Here is a 21,602-nt window from a genome sequence, read left to right as displayed (position 1 = left end):
AGGGGTCTTTTGAATGGCCTTTCTCTCTTGTCATAGACAGTAGCATGAGGGCTAATTAACAGACCAGATGGACACGGACTTGTGATTTGCCTAGTTCCCCCATTTTGTGCTGTTGGATAAAGCATATAAGTAAATGAGGCGTTATCAAAACTTCTCATTTTCCAAGGGTCATAGAGGTATGCTACTTTCTCTCTACATACTTCATTTACAGACCAGCCATAGAAGGTGACCTGCGGTTTCCCCCACTTTTCCCAATATCTTGCTCAGTGATCTGGAGGAAGTTTCATACTGCTCTCTGATCATAGTTCTCACTCTGGACTGTAGAGAAGAATATTACAGAAGTTGAAGCCAAACCACAGGAAATGCAACTTTGTGAGGGTAAATATGGTGGGGGTTTGAATGGCCATGTGGTGGTATGCATAGAGACATAAAATTACGCAGAGTCAGTAAACAATGTGTAGATTGATTTTGAACATAGAAACAAGACTGAATATGGATTCGTTTCCAGCCTTCTTGGAATGACCAATAGAATTTAAAAAAAAACAAGAGACATAGCTGAAATCACATGATACACACATGTGAAGAATATGTATTCATATAGAAATAATATCTAAACACAGAACCTAAGGAAAAACATGAAATATGTAATCTGCTTATAGAGAGACTAGCTGCCAATAATTCTTGATTAGTGGCAGCAGGTGCTCGTTCTTAGTCAATACTACAGCAATCAAAATACTTGTTTGTCTGGCTGGGCAAAACTGGTCAGTAGACTAAACAACAAAAGGATGAAAAGGAAAAAGAGAAAAGTAGGAGTGGGATAGGAATCTATTTCCATAGTGCACATACCATTTGTCTGTCAATGGACAGCCATTATGAGGAGTAGCAACAAAACTGTGCTCAACAGAATGCACTTTGCATTTCAAAATTGTAGAACTATTGTTTCTTTTGATCTAGAATACTAGCTGTTTTCACAATATGATTCTGGGTGGACAAAATAGAAAATCGCAAGCTTGTAATAAAGTATGATGTTTTGCTTTTCTTATATATGATGTGTTTATATGTTTAAAAGTATACGCCAGGCACCAACATAACTTTAATGCATTTGATATGTTTTAGCCTCATTGATATCCTGTATTTTTTCACGCTCAAATCTTTGTAGTTTTTGTTAAAATAGTAAAAAAAAAACATTTTGCAGTATGCCTGCTGCTTTAGCCATGCCTACTAGACTACACTTATCTGCATGGCAGGAAATTGAAATTTTGTTTGGGATGTCCAATGCTCGTCCACATGATTGTCCATAAAAAAAAATATTCAGTGAAAAGGGAGTATATAAATATGCAAGTATAGATTTTTTTTTTACTGCTCCTCCTTTTTTTCACTCTATTGGTAACTTGATCTGTTGATCGTTAAAATAATTTTTAGTGGCTGCTATCAATCATCTCTCTTCCCATCAATCATTTTTTTATGTATTTATTGGGAGCCACAGGGATAGTACCAAATCAAACTAACATGTTTTTATAATTACAATGTGTATAAACTAGGATGTATGCTTTTGTTTAAATTTTTTTAATCCTTAGTGTTTTTATCACTACAATAAATTTTTGTATTTTCCTCTACTGCTGCTGTTATCCTAACCTGCGTGATCCATCTGCTACAGTGGTCCATGGGTATTCATCACTAGCCTGTATAGGCACAATTTGGCTAGCTATACAGAGCCTGTTACGGCTCTGAAATTCGTGAGTGTAACTATTTATCATATATTACTCACTTTTACTTTACAGTTCACACTATGTATTATATTATTGTTTTTTTAGGTACTGCTGAGATCCACTTGCCATCTGTGTTGTGTATACATATAAGTATATATTATTTGACCATATATCTGTACTCCTATTGAAGGGTGCACTCCTACTCTGTATTTATACACATTGTTTTTGTTGTTGTTGTTTTTTTATCTGATTATTAAGGTGTTGGGGATACACCTATTTACACCCTTCTTACACTTTGTATTTGTATTTCATTGGAAGCATCACATTTGTACCTATCTTCCATGTTTTTATAATTGCTCAGTCATACATATGTATGGCGCTTCAGAGATAGAGAATTCAGTCAAACAGTCGATCAGCCCAAATTCGACTGAATGGCAATCCGACCACTTCTGAATGCACAGTCTAATTTCTCCTCCCTTTCTAAAAAAAAAGGCTTCCTTGTTAGCTATACATAGCTCAGCCACTGCTAGCACTGAGCGAGCTAAGCAGTGATAAACAAAGCAGATGAAGACGCCCATGAAAGCACACAATAAACATACATGTAGTGATATACTTACTGTTTTTGTCTATCTAAGGCTTGGCTCTGGAATGACTGAAGCATGTTGTATATGTTATATATTGCAATTGAGCAAAGTAAAACAGCCACATGAATGGTTAACGTAATATAACACAGTGAGATGAAAATGCAGGGATTCTGCTAATTGTCCTGCTCACTGTGGGAGTGTTAATGAGCACAACTAAACCCGGTATTGTCTTGATTAATTGTGTTGATTAAATCCGTGCAGACTGGAAGAAAAATATGTTTAAAAAGGTATATAGATGATCTTTAAACAACATTTTGTTAACAATTTTGAACTTCTCTCTATAGTATATTATTAATATTATTATTATGATTATTATTCATAAAGCGTCAACAAATTCTGCAGCGCTGTACAATGGGTGGACTAACAGACAAGTATTTGTACCCAGACGAGTTGGACACACAGGAACAGAGGGGTTGAGGGCATTGTGTAGAGATTTGTAAGCAAGTACCAGGATCTAAAACAGTTTTAACCATCCTTGCTTTCCTTTGCTTGCATTTACTATACAATTAAGCTGCTTATAATAATCCACAATCTAGCTCCTGGCAATTAGAGAAACAACATACAAATATGTAGTGATATCTATGCTATGTGCCTGCCTTTGAGGGCATACTGTTTTGCTCATAGCTGTTCCACTCAATGCTGTCAGTGGCTAAACTATGTACATACACTGACAAATAAGTATTTTTAGGACCGGGAAGTGTGACTATGAAGGCAGGTTTGTAATGGAACGTTCATGAAAACTTTTTGTATTTTTCCTTCATAAAAAAACAAAAAACATTTAAGCATGCAAAAAATACATAAAATCAAAAATGCCAAACCCTATAACATGTTTTAAAGTTGAGTTGGTGCCTGGAGTGTTCATTTAAATGTAGCATATTTCCAATATATGATAACATTGTTATAATCTCCTTATTTTGTATAAATATAAAACCATGAGATGCACACAAAGCTTGATACAAGCATGTGCAAGTAGCCCAAAGATTATCATTATTCTTCATTAAACACCAAATGTTATTGCACTGATTTTAAACACTGTAATCATTTCACCTACATAATTAAATCCTATATATCATTTAATAAGCAGTATGGAATACCACATACTATAATCCATATGCTATAATGCTATAATTAGTAACAAAACAACGTAGGATGAACATATGGAATCCAGACCTATTACTCCACACATACAAGCTTGTGTGGACATCTGTTGCATATAAATACAGTACTTATATGCTAAGGAGGGTAATAATTGTGCCCAGACATTGCACAGACCAGTATATAAAATTAATCTACAGCCTCCCTTATTCTTCCATAGGACAGTAAAACCTCAGATCTTTATAAGAAAATGTTGTTACTAGTTCTTATGAAAAATGGTAATATAGAATATAGTAAACAAAATGCTAATATTAATTATTTTAATGTCTTATATAAGAAACTTTTAAAATTAACATTTATTTGGTTTGCAAAATTGAACATGTATTTAATTCACATCACTCATATTCTGTGTATAATAAAAATGTAAAAGTCTTGCATAAACGCAGGTATAAAATGTCAGAAAATTTGTGGTGCTCACCAACATGTATAGTTTAAATGATGAATTAAAGTTGGCAAATACAATAGCAGTGATGGATGGAAAATAATCTTACATCAAACAACCAGACATTTCTTAGAATATGCAATTAACAGAGAATGGTGTAAGTCTTTCTAATGGTTAAACATATAAGATATCAGGTGAATATCGTAAGTATTATAGTGAATTTAAAGATAAACAGAGACAGATACTCTGAAAATAAAGGACTAAAAAATAGGTAAATCAATACTGCCCAGAACATATAGAACTTATGCTATCTTAAGTAAGAAATACAATCAGAATGAATGCCTGTAATTTAAAAGAAAACTCTCACTTATCTGGATATTACTGTACAGTTAAATATTTAAATTACCTATATCTTGCTTTAACCTGTTTTTATTTTTTTATGTAACTCCACTTAATTTTAAATTTATATAAAACAACAGAAACCAGTTCGATCTATTGAAGGAGAAGATAATTAAACAATATTTCCGATTGACAGGGAAACATGATGGAGGGACAAGGTTTCAGGATAAAACAAAATACTGTAGTTTGGATTTCCATATTTAATTCTATTTTCTAGTCCTCAAAAACACATACTTGTATTTATGAGAGATAAAAAAACAAACAAAAAAAAAACATTTAAATCCTGGCTTCAGTTTATTATTAATGAATAATGGATTTTAATGTTATTTGCTGTCAAAAGTCGGCAACAGTATCCCAAACGCTATAGTGTTCTCTTTAGTTCACCCCACCCAAATCTAAATAAAAGGTATTAATTATCTTTTTTCCCAATGCCGAGATCTATTCCCTCCAGCTAATCAATCCACCTCCCACTATGTCACCACCAACACTTCTAAATATCCAATCCAATACTCCACATAGAGGAGCATTGAGGACAAAAAGTCTACAGACTCCCACCTCAGGTAAAAACCCGGACATTGTGAAGGCAAAATAATAGTCTGGAAATGTATTATACCCCATCATATTTTACTTTTGGAGAGAAAATAGCTAAATATATCTTCTAACAAATTATCTTTGGTTCACCCTAATGACGTTGTTACTTTAGTACCCATACTGGTGCAGAGCAGTGATATTTAAATTCTTGCAATGCTATGAATAGTCTCTATAGCAAAAATATGTACTAATTTGGAATGGAACACTATAGAGTTAGGAATACTCTATAGTGTAAGAATACTATAGTGTTACCCTACTTATTTTGGTGTCCACCCCCATGAGGGTTTAAAAGGCACTTTTTACTTACCTGTATTCCCCTACTACTGCTGTCCTGCCCTCCATTGCTGAGCTCATCAAGACTGAGACTGATAATCTCAGCCAATCCAATGCTTTCTCACAGGGAAGCATTGAAAGGCCACTGCACAAAACACCCGCTGCGCCAATCACATGCTCTCTATATACAGCATCTGATTGAATATATAGTGGCTGTCAGTAAGTGTTAACCCTGCAATCATAACATTGCAATATCTACTAAATGAAAAGGTTTTACATTGCAAGCTTAGAACTGCAGGGCAACTGCACAGACCGTTGTGATAAAGTGATCTAGGTGTTTAAAGTAGCCCTTTAACTCTTGTCTTTTAGTGATCTTGATTTAATTATATTTGAGCCACAGTGCTGATGCACTTAGGATGTTGGTCTATAGTTTATATTTCAATATTTTGCACTAAAGAGCAAAAGCCACTTACAGTTCCGATAGATTGCTCTGATAGAATGCTCACACATATTTGTGAGAAATGAGATTTGTGAAAGCAGCTTACAAATGTTATAACACCACATGTAATATGGGTCTATATATAGTTATAATGTTAATACAGTATATGCAAATGCATATGTAAACCCAACATCTGCCTACAATGCTGATATGCAAGCTGACGGTGTTTGCAATCTTCTCCTGGTCCCTGCAGAGAACTCTCATTCTGCTAACTGCTATTTTGCTAACAGTGCAGTATAATTTCAATAGAATGTAAAGGGCATCATATTACTTAATCCCTTTGACCAAATCAGGCAGATTGGTGATTTCTGTCTGAGATAGATTTATTCACTGATATGAGGAAGAATGGAGCAAAGTTGTTTAAGAAAAAAATTATGTGTTTTTTTTCTCTATCAAATTTATCTTTCTTTTTATATTCTTTATATTGAGACTTCTCAATAGTTTGAGTTATGCACATGGGCAAGATAAGGCAATCAAGTCCACTTGAATGCAGACAGCGAATGTAGTAAAATTAAAAAGTGGTTATTCACTTAACCCCGGATTTTATCTAGATGGATACAATGCAGAGAATATGACTGGATTCCAACTGCATTGGCAATTGCATTATTTGTTTAAACAAATGTGGCCAGAATTTGGTTGGTCCAAGTGAATCTGCAGTAATCATCCGGATGCATTCAGTGTCTGCATTTAAATTGGTGCTTTCACATCTGAATCCTATACTTTGTATATAAGATTCACGAAGCACCAGTTTTATTAAAATTTGGGACCAAATACATCTGCCATTCACTAGAATCCCAAGGGGATGGAGCCTGTGAAATAATGGGGGTACATGGTCACCATCCCATCCCATCCCCTACTCATGAACACCGGGTGGGGGGGCTTTTAAATAAGTAATAGGGGTGGATAGATTGCCGTCCACCCCTTGTCTGCATACATGGCTATTTCCCCCTGCTACCCCCACCTATTGACCAGAGCTACTATAATATTTTAGGGGAATGACCTAGTGTCCCCCCAGCCTCCACCAATGCCCCCCAATGCTCTGGCCAACCCTCACTTAAAATAAAGGATGCTACCTACCCCCGTCCCCAAAAGAGTGAGGGAAAACAAATAAATCTAATATATGCAAATAAAAGGGTGGGGGCTAGAGGGACGCAAGGATGTCCTTCCTATTTATTTTATTACATATCCCCATCTGCTAGCCACTAGTGAAGACAGGGAGTTGGACAGTTACCCACAGGGCACTAGTGGGGACAGCGAGGTGGACTTTTATGTGAAAACTATTCTTTATATTACTTTTATACCCTTTAGTAGTAAATATGATGAGAGCTGTCCCCTATTTAATAAGCCATTAATGGGACCTATTCTCAAGTCTGTGTCTTTAGGGCGTTTGCTGTGAAAAAAGAATGACCTTAATCCAAATATTTTGTTGCCTGTTGAATTACATTCTACTTTGTTCAAGCTGACCAATTTTCCTCTTGATGTTTCTACATATCTCTGGTTTGTTTTGAGTTTAAACAGTTGGTTTAAAGATTTGATCCAAGTACAGTTATGTTTCCTCCAAAAAAAAAGTGAAAACTAGTCTAATTGAAAGATGGATGTATTTACAGAGTCATTTAACCAATAACTTTCATTTTGCAAAATGTTTTGTTACAAAATCACACATTATTTATTATTATTGCCCATTCTGCTTGATTTATTATTTCCAGGAAAAGATAGACCTAGTAAATTAAAACATTGCAAATCTTACACTTTTTTTCCTTCCATATTTGTATTCTTCTGTCGTTCTTGTTTTTATTGATGTAATATTTTAAAATATGGCTGTCATGGGTTGTATATACTTCTTGTAACGTTTTATGTATCAAATTTAATCAAATGTATATACTATTTTTGCTTTTAGGCATTTTAAAGCCGTCTTAATATCATACGAATGCTTACTCAAAGTTGTCAATAATGATGACAAAAAGCAGAAATGTAGGGGAAAGAGTAAATAAAATGTGTTCTGTTACAAATACAATGAAATGTTTGCAATTTGCTTAAGAATATAAAAATAAAATAAATAGTACAATAAAATAAAGTTAAATATGTTTTTACAAACATTGATTTGCCCAACATAAGTGTTATACATAATCATACACACATTATTGTTCACATTTCGAAGAATACTTTTAGACTCCCTCCCATGGCATCTCAGAAGAATTAATTCTTGGCAATCACCATTGACACAGAACCTATGTATTCAGTTTGGAATGTTAAGTCATTGCTGTAGTGATTACTGAATGCTCTCTTGCATTTGACTCCTCTCATATAAAGTACTCAACTGTATTCAATGACAACATCAGAAAACCTAATGCTTGTTAAAATACTCACACACATGTTCTCTCAATATAGCCACTAAATAATTGCATGTATTGACTTACAATGATTAAACCTGGCATTTAAATAATTATACTGGACCACTAATTGCAAATGCATCAGTTAATTACAAAATCTTTAAAGCAAGACATTATCTAACACTTTTTCTACATGCCATCTATCTTAATAAAGAATGAGTTTCTTGTGGAACAGAAACATGTGTATAATGCACTTTCACCCCCCTGTAATTATTATGTACTGTCTTGCAAATGATAAACTTTGGATATGTATTTCCTGAATCTCTACATCCTGCAAATCATTTTGGTAAAGTTGATACACTGCTGTTTCAAATCATTAAAGTACTGAGTGGCCACTTGACATGTAATTGCAGGCTTGTTATATTCATGCATGAGCAATTAGAGACTTTCTTTATTACAGCTACCTGGGGTCACAAAATGTAAATTCTTTCAGTCTGCATTCACATGTATGGGTAAAACAAACAAAGCTTAGCATCTGAATAAATTAGTATTGCGGAGAAGCAGTTATACTTTATGAAATCAATTCTAGGCTGGATTGTGAACTAGTCTTCTGCTCAACAGCTAGAGACATAAGTGCCAATACACTCAAGCGAGTAATGGTAAGATTACGCAGAAACGATACAACAGTAAAAATTCTCAATAACAATGCTCCTCAATAAAAATGTGTATTTGCCAATTAAGCCAGTTCAGATCAGTGTAACCCTGATAAAAACTGAAAGAAGTGTCAGAAATGAAAATTTTGGAGTGGTAAAGATTTGCTCGTTGTAGGGGAAAAGTAGAAGTGTCTATCTAGAAGTTACTTTAATTATTCCTCTGAAAATATTAACATCCATAAGGTGTGGTCAGAGGCTATAGTAATGTAGTGTTTTAGGGTGAAAAATAGCCGAAAAGGTGCAACCTTTAATCCACTCCTGTTGCTGTGGATCCAAAAATAAAATAACTATAATATTCCACTGTGACTCCAATGGGAGAACAATCCTGGCATCAAAATGCATCTATTTTTAGATGAATAAGCTATTGTTATACCAAAAATATATGCTTATATATGTAATTTAGAGATATTTGCCTAATTTGACAGCCCAACTACTGTAGCTTAGATATGGAAATACACCTTTTAAAGCAAAAAGTACTTAGTAGTAAGGTAAAAAATAAAAATAAAGTATAAATACAAACAAAGAAGAGACCCTCCTCATTCGCAGCATTCTACTCTTTATATGTCAGGTAGTGAAGGCTCAAAAGTTCAAAGTAACAAGAAATGGCAAAATCCCTGGAGACTCCAATAGTACTCTATGTGAAAAAGTGGTCTGGAGTCACTGGCTATTGGTTCAAATAGATTAAAAAATCTACCTTCAGGTGGTTGCAGAGTAGTCAAAATGTCACTATCAATTGTGTAGCGAGGACTTCAATTAGAAAATTACCTACTAGAAGACCCAGAGTAGTGTTTAGTGACCAATTCAAAAAGAGGCGAGTCGGTACAATACAACAGACGAGAGGTGTGATGATGCCCTAAACAGCGTAGTTTATTACCAATATATATTAGTGTAAGGGGAAAAAAGTATTTGATCCCCTGCTGATTTTGAACGTTTGCCCACTGACAAAGAAATGTTTAGTCTATAATTTTAATGGTAGGTGTATTTTAACAGTGAGAGACAGAATAACAAAAAAATCCAGAAAAACACCTCAAAAAAGTTCTAAATTGATTTGCATGTCAATGAGGGAAATAAGTATTTGACCCCTTAGACTTAGTACTTGGTGGAAAAAAGAAAACATTTTTGGCAATCACAGAGGTCAGAGGTTTCTTGTAGTTGGCCACCAGATTTGCACACATCTCAGGAGGGATTTTGTCCCACTCCTCTTTTGCAGATCCTCTCCAAGTCATTAAGGTTTCGAGCATTCCTCCTCCTCCAAACACAGCAAATTGAGTTGATGCCAAAGAGCTCGATTTTGGTCTCATCTGACCACAACACTTTCACGCAGTTCTCCTCTGAATCATTCAGATGTTCATTGGCAAACTTCAAACGGGCCGGTACATGTGCTTTCTTGAGCAGGAGGACCTTACGGGCGCAGCAGGATAGTTTGTAGTTTGTTACCAATTGTTTTCTTGGTGACTATGGTCCCATCTGCTCCTCCCGTGAAGTTCTAGACTGATTCCTCACCATTCTCATGATCAATAAAACTCCACGAGGTGAGATTTGCATGGAGCACCAGACCGAGGTAGACTGACAGTTATTTTGTGTTTTGTAATAGCACAAATTGTCACCTTCTTACCAAGCTGCTTGGTGATGGTCTTGTAACCATCAGGTCCAGGGGGTGTGCCTCTGGCCTGAGGAATTGTGTATAAGCAAACCTGTACCAATAAAGCCTCAGACTTGTTCTACCCTTCATGAAGTCTTGACTCATGTTTGGGTGATTGGAGAACTGCCTACACTCTGGGGATTGCTATAATCACTATACTCCCCAGAGTATAATCACTAAGCTTTTGTAAGAGCTTGTTCCTGTTCCTGCTCTCTGGATTAAGAGAGGTCTACCTACTGGAAGCTGGATCCTGGTCTTGGGTCCAGAGTGGGTGGAAGATGGTGAGACCCCAACCAAGCTGTGGCGGTTCGTGGGGTCTGCGGTGGTTATGGTGTCTAGTGGAGTGCTTGAAGCCCTCGGAAAGTACTAGGATCATCAGTCAACGGAGGTACCCAGTCGGGGGGGTCAGGCAATCCGTTACACTAATGGTTTTTATTGAACACAAAATTGTATTGATTTACATGTCAAATGTTTTCTGATAGGGATAATTATTACTCTCAAATTAATATCATGGAAATTATGTGGTAGCATTAGAGCAGGTTTATTAAAACAAATAAAACATTTTTATGCTATGCTATGGTATATTTTACAATGAACAAACCTGTTATAATGATAGGCACTGTTATATTGAGTGTATTTATGTGCAAGGGAGAATGAAAAAATAAAAAAATGTATGAAACTAATTTAATCTTTATAGAAATGCATACTGCTTATGTTAGACAAAATGCTGACATAAACAAGGAAGAAAATACATAAAACATGAATGCTTCCCAAAATACTGAATGATATTATATATTAAAAAAAATAAAGATTCTGCATAGTTAGTTAAAATGGTGAACTATATCTACAATATATTGTAATTTTTCAACATATATTTTGGTAGACCACAAATGTATACAAGTAATCTGTAGAATATAAAAATAATTAAATGTAAAAATAAAAAAGAGAGAAATAGCTTTTAAAAAAAGAAAAGTAGAACAAAAAGGGAAAAATGTCTTTAAAATTAAAATAGTTTAAGTTTGTAGAATCACACAGTAATGGGTCTAACAAACATCAATCCTCAACGAGGGCAACAGCGTAGCTTCTATAGGCATATATTTACAACATGTCTAATCCAAATAACTGATTACGAAACTATGGCATCTCTGTATCTCTAAAACCAATGCAATGCCTCTCCACTGAGGAGTGGAACATGCAAAACATGTGCTCATAGAGGTATACTCAACAGTCTTGAGAGTTTCCTACACATTCTCACAAAATGAATGTTTTTAACAATGATGGGTATGTTTAAAATCTCAAAATAGCTGGTGCTACTTAATAGATAGTTGTAGAGACCATATAAATGATACAGTAACTGTCAGTATGATTGAAATGTACAGTAGCAATGATGGGGGGAGGGAGCTTTTGAATCCAATGATTCAGCTGTACCATGTTGTGTATAGCCGGTGCGGTAGCTCAGTTGGTAAATTCCCTGACTACAAAACCTGCGCAAAAAATGCAAGGTCACAGGTTCAGGGTTATCTTAGCCCTTCATCCTTCCGAGAACAATACAATTAGTACAATTAATTGGGTAATAATAACATCTATTCAGTTGCTGATTTGGTTAATTCCGGGTGCGCGATGAAAAAACACTTTGAGTCCCACTGGGAGAAAGGTGCTATATAAAGTCCCATGGGAGAAAAGCGTTATATAAATACTAGTTATTATTATTATTATAACTGCTATATAGGGTACAGTGAATTCCAAGTGGAAGACTAAATTCTAAATATGGATCTGACCATTTTGAGGATATACAAGAGTAACTGCAGTGCCTGTGTAAAAATATTACAAATATATATCATGATAACATTTAAGTGCAACATATATTTGAGCCTGCACACAATATCTATAGGTTGGGATAATACCTACCTCCTACCACTAGCCTTCTTTCCTTCCACTCCAGATATTGATGAAATTAGCCAGCAATAACTTCTAGTGGGGTGATAACATTCCAACCTAAATTTGGGCTTTCTCTATATAAACATTTTGTTATTCACAAATATTTTTAAGATTTCAATGTTACAGGATGATACCCTAACTTCAGGAAAAGTGAATCCCACAAACAGAGGTACTAATTAGACATATTACCTTGCCTTAGAGTGGCCAAACTTAACATAAGGTCAGAAATATCCACGGTCAGTATTTTAGAAATACAGATAATGAAAATAACAAGCCGAGTAAGGATACCAGAAATGCACAAAGTCAAATACAGGCCAAGGTCAATATCAGAATATCAAGTGAGAATTACTATAAGCACTAAACATGTATCAAGGCAGAAACAATAATAGGGCCCTGAAAAAGGGCCCAAATTAGCATTACATAGGCTAACAATTCTTTTGATTGGTCCATTTTAAGGGAGGGCGTGACATCAAAACACTTGAATGTAAGAGGCATGCATTCAAGTGGGCAGTGTCTAGGATTTTGCAGGGAAGAAACGGCTGTGTGTATTTTAACCCGCACGATCCAGGAGAGGGTGGTGTTCGCCAGACCAAATGGTAAGTATGTAATGATACCCAGTTCAGGTCACTCTGCCATGTGGAGTGATTAGTCTGCATGACCTGAGGAGCTCATGGGGCCAATGAGGTCAGCAGTCCATGTGCCTGGAGCAGAAAAGTTTGTTACACTCCATAATTTATTTCATTTTTAATTTTGAAATTAAAAAAAAATAAAAATTAAGCTGGAAATTAAAAGATTATAGATTCAGAATCAAACTGCTTACCATTAACAAAAAATGTCTCTACATTCAGTTTCAGCTAATTTTTTTACATTCACATTGGTTTACTCAGAATTGTTCTTAAAAAGACATTTAAAGCACCAAAACCATTACATATTAATGTAGTGGTTTTGGTAAATAGATGCTATACCTTTTTCTCAAACTATTTTAAATCTTCACAATTTCTGAAAATCATGTTTACATGCTAACAAAAACCTGCCTCTGGTGGCTGTCAGACAGACACTTGCTGCAAGCACTTGCTCATTTAGACCTTTGATTTTCAAAGATTTTTATACTCCGTGTCATCGTGCATAGCATAATGATACCAAATGCATCCAATGATTCTTATTAGATTGGCATATTGAAGTAATTTGTACACATGCACTGTATGTCTTTAATGCTTCACTAAGGGGAACATTGACGGATGGATCTGGCTGCGGAAAATAAACTGTCTGAGCTGGATTACTAGTAAATTTTGCAAAGGGAGACTCGGTAGTCTTCCCTACTTTCCTTTAAAAAATAGGTTTTTTCCGTGCAGCCGCTTTACGTCAACAGTATGTTGATAGCACTGACATAACATACGTTTCAGATCAATTAGAGAATTGGCACAGTAATTTAAACAATATTTTCATGTGGTTTAAAAATTTTTCATTATTGATGAGTGCCAACAAAACTGTACCATTGTAATTCAATGTGAAACACATGTTCTGTGGATTCCCTCGACATTTAAAATTTCAATAGTCATTAAAAACTAATCCATTTGAAAAGTTTTGTATCTTTGTTAAAATAGGATTTTGCAAAGATGTATACTCTTTTTACTTTAGTTAATTTCTTATAAATATTAAAGAAAGATGATAAATGCATTGACTTGTGTGCTTTGGAAAGCTTTACACTTAAAAGATAAGATAAAGGATTGTTTCTAAAATACAATACCAATGTTTTTAATATATTTTTTGTTTAAAAAGTGGCCTTTATTACTTTTGTTTCTTATGTATGAGTGTGCATTTTAACTGCATTAATTCTATCCATTTTGTATTAGTAAGCTTTTTTTTAATCTTAATCTGTGTATCAGTATTATTGCTATCATTATTTTCACATTTGAGAAAAATACTATACAATCCCCTTTACAGTGTCGTAGACACTGGTGGGCCACCTTTCAAGAAGCTACATAAATAATCTTGACCCTAACGTAAGTAGTATTAATATATAAATTGCCTTACCATGAGGATATTACAGGTTTTATCAAATTGCTGTGCTCCTCAAATTATAACCAAACATTGAAATACAGCATTCATTCATATTCCTTCTTCTTATGTAAGCTGCTTTATCCTCTAGACCAGGGATAGGCAACTTTCGGCACTCCAGATGTTGTGGACTACTAGTATCTACCAACATTTCAAGTGTGCCACCTATGGTGACTCTGGTCTTATATATCTATAGAATGGATGTCTGTCTCCTCATCTTCCTCTAAGACAAATATTATGAATGTTTAATATTTCAATAATTTGATATTTTTGAATAGTAGAGAAATCATTTTAGTGACCAAAATATGTTAAAATGGGGAGAATAGGCCAATCAGATGAATAGTATTATTTTGTTTGTTTGTTTTTTGAGATGTGGAAATATCCTAATGCTAGAATACATGACTGCACAAAAGTTATTTTTTTTGCTCACAATATGCCTTTTTTTAGTTAATATTATTTAGTAATATTTTTTACATAGGTAAAATAAAAAAATAATATAATAATACTTCATTCAAAAATTCGTATGAAAATGTAGCAAGGATGTTGACCAGCTTAGCTCTCCACGTAAAAGACAAAAGAAGCTCATAGTAGACAATTGTATAAACAATTTTATTCACAGCATAGAACCATAAAAGTGGACTTACATTTTTCTAATAATAGAAAATTGGAAAGGAAAAAATAAATTTATTTTTATCTTTTTTTATTATTTTATTACTTATTTTTTACTTTTTAATTTTTATTAGAAAACTTACATTTATAAGTGTTCTAACACAGTGAGGTGGTGGAGATTGTCATCACCATTAAGGAATACCCCTATTTAATGTTATATTTCATACTGTAATATTCCAGACTCAAACTGTTCTGAAGGCATATGTATTGGCCTACTCATGATTGTGTCTGTGACATATATAGATAATCATGTTAATAATGTTTCCATTATTCTGTCCACATACTGTAGTTTTCTGTTCAGTCTATAAGAAAATGAGAATTTAATGAAAATGTGTATGTTTAAACATTGGAACACTATACACCCTTATGTTTTTGCTCTGGATGTTTTAATATATTAAAGCATTGGATTAGCATATGGTATTTGCCCAGAAACTTAGAAGAGGGGTAGAGGGTGTATCAACATGGCAGAACACTCTGAATAATTCAAAATACTCTGAATTAATATGTTTTATAATTATTTTTGACAATACAAAGCAACAAGACTATCTCACCCACAAAAAATGACAGAACACTTTTCAGAAAATCTGCACTTATTAGAACAGTGTCAAATTGCTCATGCATAGTTTGGTAGTTGTTGTCTATGTATTTGCTTTGGATAATTTCAGCACATGCTATATTTCAGTTTTAATAAATTGTGTTGGTTTATGAAAAATTATAGCTTTAAAAATTGTCTTTGTCAAATTATTTATTTTTAAAATCCATCGGCAATTCCCTGCAACAGTGTGATTTTAATGATTATCTTTCAAAATAGATTTCATTTAAGTAGGTTGGAGAATGATGATATTTCTATTATATATTACTCATTGTTTGTTAATGCAATTTAAAAAAAAAGTTTACAATTTGAATTTTATTGAGTTTCAAACACATACACATCATACAAAGCACAATATCTCAAGTACAGTTGCATTATCAGTACGTGTGTATTATTTGAGTAAACAGTGAGACTCCTTACTAACAATATTCAGATTCTATGCTCCACTCGATTTGCATTTCATTTTATAAAGATCGTCTGTTTATATGTCAACAAGTTCAAAGATCCTAAGATATAGTAAAGTATTAGGAAAGTAATGCAGTTTTGGAGGTGGTGAGGATTATGGGGGGAGGTGGGTGACAGTGTGAAATAAGTAAGAAAGTGAAGAGGTATTAATTCTATTCCCCTTTTGGGTCTATTGCATAGGGTCATATGTGTATATGTCAAAATTGTCTCTATTGCTTGTCGTTAGGCACTCAGTTATGGACTTAGTGGAAGCTCAATTTAGTACCTGTTGTTGTCCTAAAAGTCTACATATATATTTATGAGAAATAATAGAGCTAACGTCACACTAGATTTTCATAGTTCCCATGATTCTATTGCCTTTGATTTGATAGTTTGTTTGTTTTTGTCGTATCATTAGCTGATACATCAACTTGCATGATGATACCATCTCTATTTGAGCAGTTTTTGGTACCTCAATACCTAGCTAGCTAAAATATGAAATAGCACCCTTCCATGGGTTTTAGACCTTTTCCTAGCATGGACAGCAAGTAAGCTTCACAGTTTGGGGCATTACCTGCTTAGTGGAATGCCTAATTATCGTGTCTGCTTCTTTCCAAACCTTTTACACTTATTCACATTCCCACCATATATGCCTTTCTCTTTGCCACATCTCCAGCACTTGACTGTTTTGGAGCTTTCATTTAAGTTGGGACTAGGTACCACATATATAGAATCTTTCTATTTATAGCTAAATGAGTGGCACAGGATGTCCTCCTTTCCAGTGCTCCAAAGACTTAATTCCAGAGTGTTTCATCTATTTGACCTAATTCTTTCTCCCATGCACTTACAAAATACAATCCTGAGATGTCCTCATGTTTTTTTCAGTTCCTGTGATATGATCTTGTGTTTAGGTGCTAAACTCAAACATACCATTTCCATTGCTGATGCACCATGTGGCAAGTACTTGTCTCCAAGTGTCACATTCTGGAAGCGTCTGAAGGATTGCATTTGGATATAAGAGTGTCATTTTATCCTGTAAGTTATATGTACCTGCTAAGGTAGAGTAACTGCTGAGTTGCCATTATCAAAAAAGTGATGCAGTGGTATAAGCCCGTATAATTCCCCAGGTGCAAGAGTAGGTACTATATATTGCAAGGCTCTAATAGGTGTTGCTAGGTACATTGGTTTGGAGTTTTGCAATTTAGAACGTATACTATCCCATATCGATAACATTAATTTATTGGTTGGCAGCCAGTCTCATTCTCTTGGTCTGTAGAACCTGGATATAACATAATAAGTGCATAAACCTGCAGAATAGCTTCATTGGCTTTAAAGATGAACCCAACACAGAGGCTGCTCCTTTGGATAGGTTGCCACCACTCCTTCCAGTATGCATTGGATCTTGGGCAGAATTACTTTCTTTAGGGCAAAAATGCAAACTACCCATGAGATAAATAGATTCTGCCCAGAAGCCAAAGTTTGGGTGATCTTTTTATCAGTATTAACTAATTATGTTTACACAGTCCATCTCCGCTTCTTGTCTGTGTAATCCCTAAGAATGACATAAAGTCCTGTCTCCAGTCATAGTTGAATGTAATTTTGAGGTGGTCTATAATAGCCTTGTTCATCCTCACACTCATTGTCTGGGTCTTGGTGACATTCAGCTTGTAATATGAATGACAGCTATATTCCAATAAGGTATGTTGTAAATAAAGCAGAGATGTCAACAACTGTATAAGATCTAAGAGAACATCGTCTACAGATAAGTTGCATTTCAATTCACCTCTTCCTATTTCAATTTCATGGATATTCGAATTCTGTCTTATTCTGTTCAGAGCCAGAATGTATAATAGGGATGACAGGGGACATCCCTGGCGTGTGTGTCATTAATAATCTAAAATATATCAGACACTTCATACAAGGCCTCTGCCATACTTATTTTACTAAGGGATTCCCTTACATTGCTGCTTAACTTTATTAATAAAATGGAGCAGCATAGTGCACTGTCAAGATTTTTTTCTATAAATTATGATATTTTATGCATTTTAATTTACCTAAAATTATAAGGGGTTGAATCCAGCAAACTTTATCATTCTGGGAAGCTGAAAATGCTGTCACCTATTTGGACATTAAGATGACCCAGATACAACTCATTTATATGAAGCTGATTGCTCCACTTCATTTATCTTAATGCAGATATATGTGAAAAGTTGTAACAAATCCAACATATTGTGGTCTGGTAGGATAAATAATTGTTTTCAATTGTATCTTATACATATTAACTGTTTTGCAATATCTCACAAAAGTGAGTACACCCCTCACATTTTTGTGAATATTTTATTATATCTTTTCATGTGACAAGAAATGACACTTTGCTACAATGTAAAGTGCTGCCTGCATTGCTGCAGAGGTTGAAGGGGTGATGAGTCAGCCTGTCAGTGCTCAGACCATATGCCGCACACTGCATCAAATTGGTCTGCATTGCTGTCGTCCCAGACGGAAACTTCTTCTAAAGATGATGCACAAGAATGCCCACAAACAGTTTGCTGAAGACAAGCAGACTAAGGACATGGATTACTGGAACCATGTCCTGTGGTCCGATGAGACCAAGATAAACTTATTTGGTTTAGATGGTGTCCAGCATGTGGGGCGGCTCCAGGTGAGGAGTACAAAGACAAGTGTGTCTTGCCTACAGTCAAGCATGGTGGTGGGAGTGTCATGGTCTGGGCCTGCATGAGTGCTGCCAGCACTGGGAGCTATAGTTCATTGAGGGAACCATGAATGCCAACATGTACTGTGACATACTGAAGCAGAGCATGATCCCCTCCCTTCGGAGACTGGGCCACAGAGCAGTATTACAACATGACCCCAAACACACCTCCAAGTTGACCACTGCCTTGTTAAAGAAGCTGAAGGTAAAGGTGCTGGACTGGCCAAGCATGTCTCCAGACCCAAGCCCTATTGAGCATCTGTGGGGCATCCTCATGGAGGAGTGGAAAAGGTGTCCAGTGGCAACTTGTAAAGCTCTGGTGAACTCCATGCCCATGAGGGCTATGGCAGTGCTGGAAAATAATGGTGTCCACACAAAATATTGACACTTTGGGCCCAATTTGGACATTTTCACTTAGGGGTGTACTCCCTTTTGTTGCCAACGGTTTAGACATTAATGGCTGTGTATTGAGTTATTTTGAGGGGAAAGAAAACTTACACTGTTATACAGGCTGTACACTTACTACTTTACATTATAGCAGAGTGTCATTTATTCAGTGTTGTTACGTGAAAAGATATGATACAATATTTACAAAAATGTGAGGTGTACTCACATTTGTGAGATACTGTATATACATGTCACCTTTTGTAAGACCTTCAGGTCCTTACTTCTTAAATTAAATTGAGCAGGCAGGATACCTTAGATAAGTTATACTATTCTAACTAGACCTAAAACCTAAAAAGTGATATTGGAATGCCTAACACTCCACATATTACCTCTCCACTATGTTCTCACAAACACAAGATTGATGTCAACTTGATACAAAGAAATTGGGCTTTCTCTGGAGTCTAGTATTCGGGAAGTCCTTTTGCATACAATGACATAGCAGTCTACTAATCTTACCACTCTCTGTAGTAGTTAGCACTTCACTAAATATCCAAATGTCAGAGTGTGGAGAAGGTTTATGCTCTCCCTTTGGATCCACATATTATTTTCCTTTATACAACTCTTCCCTTCTTTAGTGGTTAACATCCTGACTAAAATATAGTGGTCCTGCACTGGACTTTGCAGCCCCATGGGATTTTTGTAAGGGACCTGGTCTTTCATAATTTTCTGATTATCTTCCTAACTGGAATTTTAACTTTATGAACATTTAGAGACATTACCAGCTACCTTAAGAAGCTCCCTAAAATTAACTTTCCCCTACGACTTCTCATACAGTTTAAGGAAAAGTGCATCTCCTAGTGACTAATGCTGTCCATTGGTATAAGGCTCTAATTAAACCTACATTGGAGGCATTTCTTACTTTCCCTAAACATTGGGGGGAAGACCTAGCTACCTTTTTATTTTTTATTTTTTTAATTCTTTATTTTATTAGTGCATGTTATGACATATAAGCTTGCGACGCCACAACAGCATTGACAAGCGCAATACAAAAACATAGGTTCATACAGTGTCACGACAAGTTAAGATCTGCACATTTTTGTGGGTAAAAAAAACAGGCTGGATCATATGTCTGCACTTGCGACCAGAGGAAATACAGGATAAATACTAGTAGCACTAGCAGAAGATAAACAAGCTTGGTCAATTTTTGAAGACACTGACATAGTGTATAGACATAAACTTCTATATTTCTAGTGCAGCTTGGGATGTGTTCTAATCGTAACGTAATTAAAACGTGGAGTGTGGTCCTATAGGAGGTATGTGTTCAAGCTGTATATGCTACAAGCTGCACACATTGATGGTATACTGACTTTGTCAGTGTGCCTGATAGTGGTGCCACTGGGTCATGAGTATCACGAAGACAACACAGCATTAGAAAAAAAAACACGAGTAACTAAGAAAAAGAGCAAAAATCATAAGGCATCAGACAGTTCAGGGCACCCCTTGCCTCAGATGGGCCATGGTAGAAAGTTCATCCCCTTATCAGGATCTAGGGTCTGAAGTGGGGAGAGGTTTACTGGGAATGGAGGATTGGGCTAGAGGGTGTTAGTGCGGTTCATTAGTCGTGTGTCTTCTGGGGGTATGGTGGTCAGTTTGCTATTCTAGTTTGTGGGGTTCCGGCCCAGGTATGTTGTGTGTGTGCCTTGGTTCCCTCGCTTCGCTGGGTGGTATATGGGGGAGGACAAGTGTGTGTCGGTATCAGACTGTCCCATAGGGGTAGATGTGTGTAGTGGCTGAACAAATGAATGGGCCGCTGAAGTCGTGTGTATGGTAGCGTCAGGAGCATATGAATATTGCAATGTGAGAGCGATCAGCGTGTATGACAATGAAACATTAAAACATTAAACTATGGGGTTAATTCTAAAAACGTTGATATACGTATTGGCAAATGGTGTAACAGTTCAAAACATTGAGGTTTTCTTAAACAGGAAACCTGATGCGGTCTAGGTCTTATTCAAGTGACAGTGTCCCGTTCCCCTCCGGGAATGAAAGGAGGTATGTTGTCAACGTCCCATACTCTTTGGGGTAGTGTCGCCGGGTCCGGCACAGGCAGGCCCAGGTCTCGTAGGAGTTGTGGGCCTTCGGAAGGGTTGGTAGCTTTGAAGGTTTTTCCCTCTTTGGTGCACAGCACTGCTCTTGAGTTAGTCCATCTATAAGGAAGGCCAGCCTTTTGCAGGGGCTGCGTGATGGGGCGCATTGTTTTCTGCCACAAGAGTGTGGCTTTACTGAGATCCTGATAGAATGTGAGTGAGTGAGTCCCGAATTGGAAAGGGGTGTTCCCCCGTAGTGCCTGTAATAGTCGTTGTTTATCCGCAAATGATCGACAGCAGAGTATAACATCCCTAGGCTGGGCGTTTGTCGTTTGCAGGGGTGTTGCGATGCGGTATAGTCCGTCATAGGCAAACTGTTT

The sequence above is a fragment of the Pelobates fuscus genome, chromosome 1 (genome assembly GCF_036172605.1).
Source record: "Pelobates fuscus isolate aPelFus1 chromosome 1, aPelFus1.pri, whole genome shotgun sequence".
NCBI classification, from domain to species: Eukaryota; Metazoa; Chordata; class Amphibia; order Anura; family Pelobatidae; genus Pelobates; species Pelobates fuscus.
Note: the sequence above shows the minus strand (reverse complement) of the source record.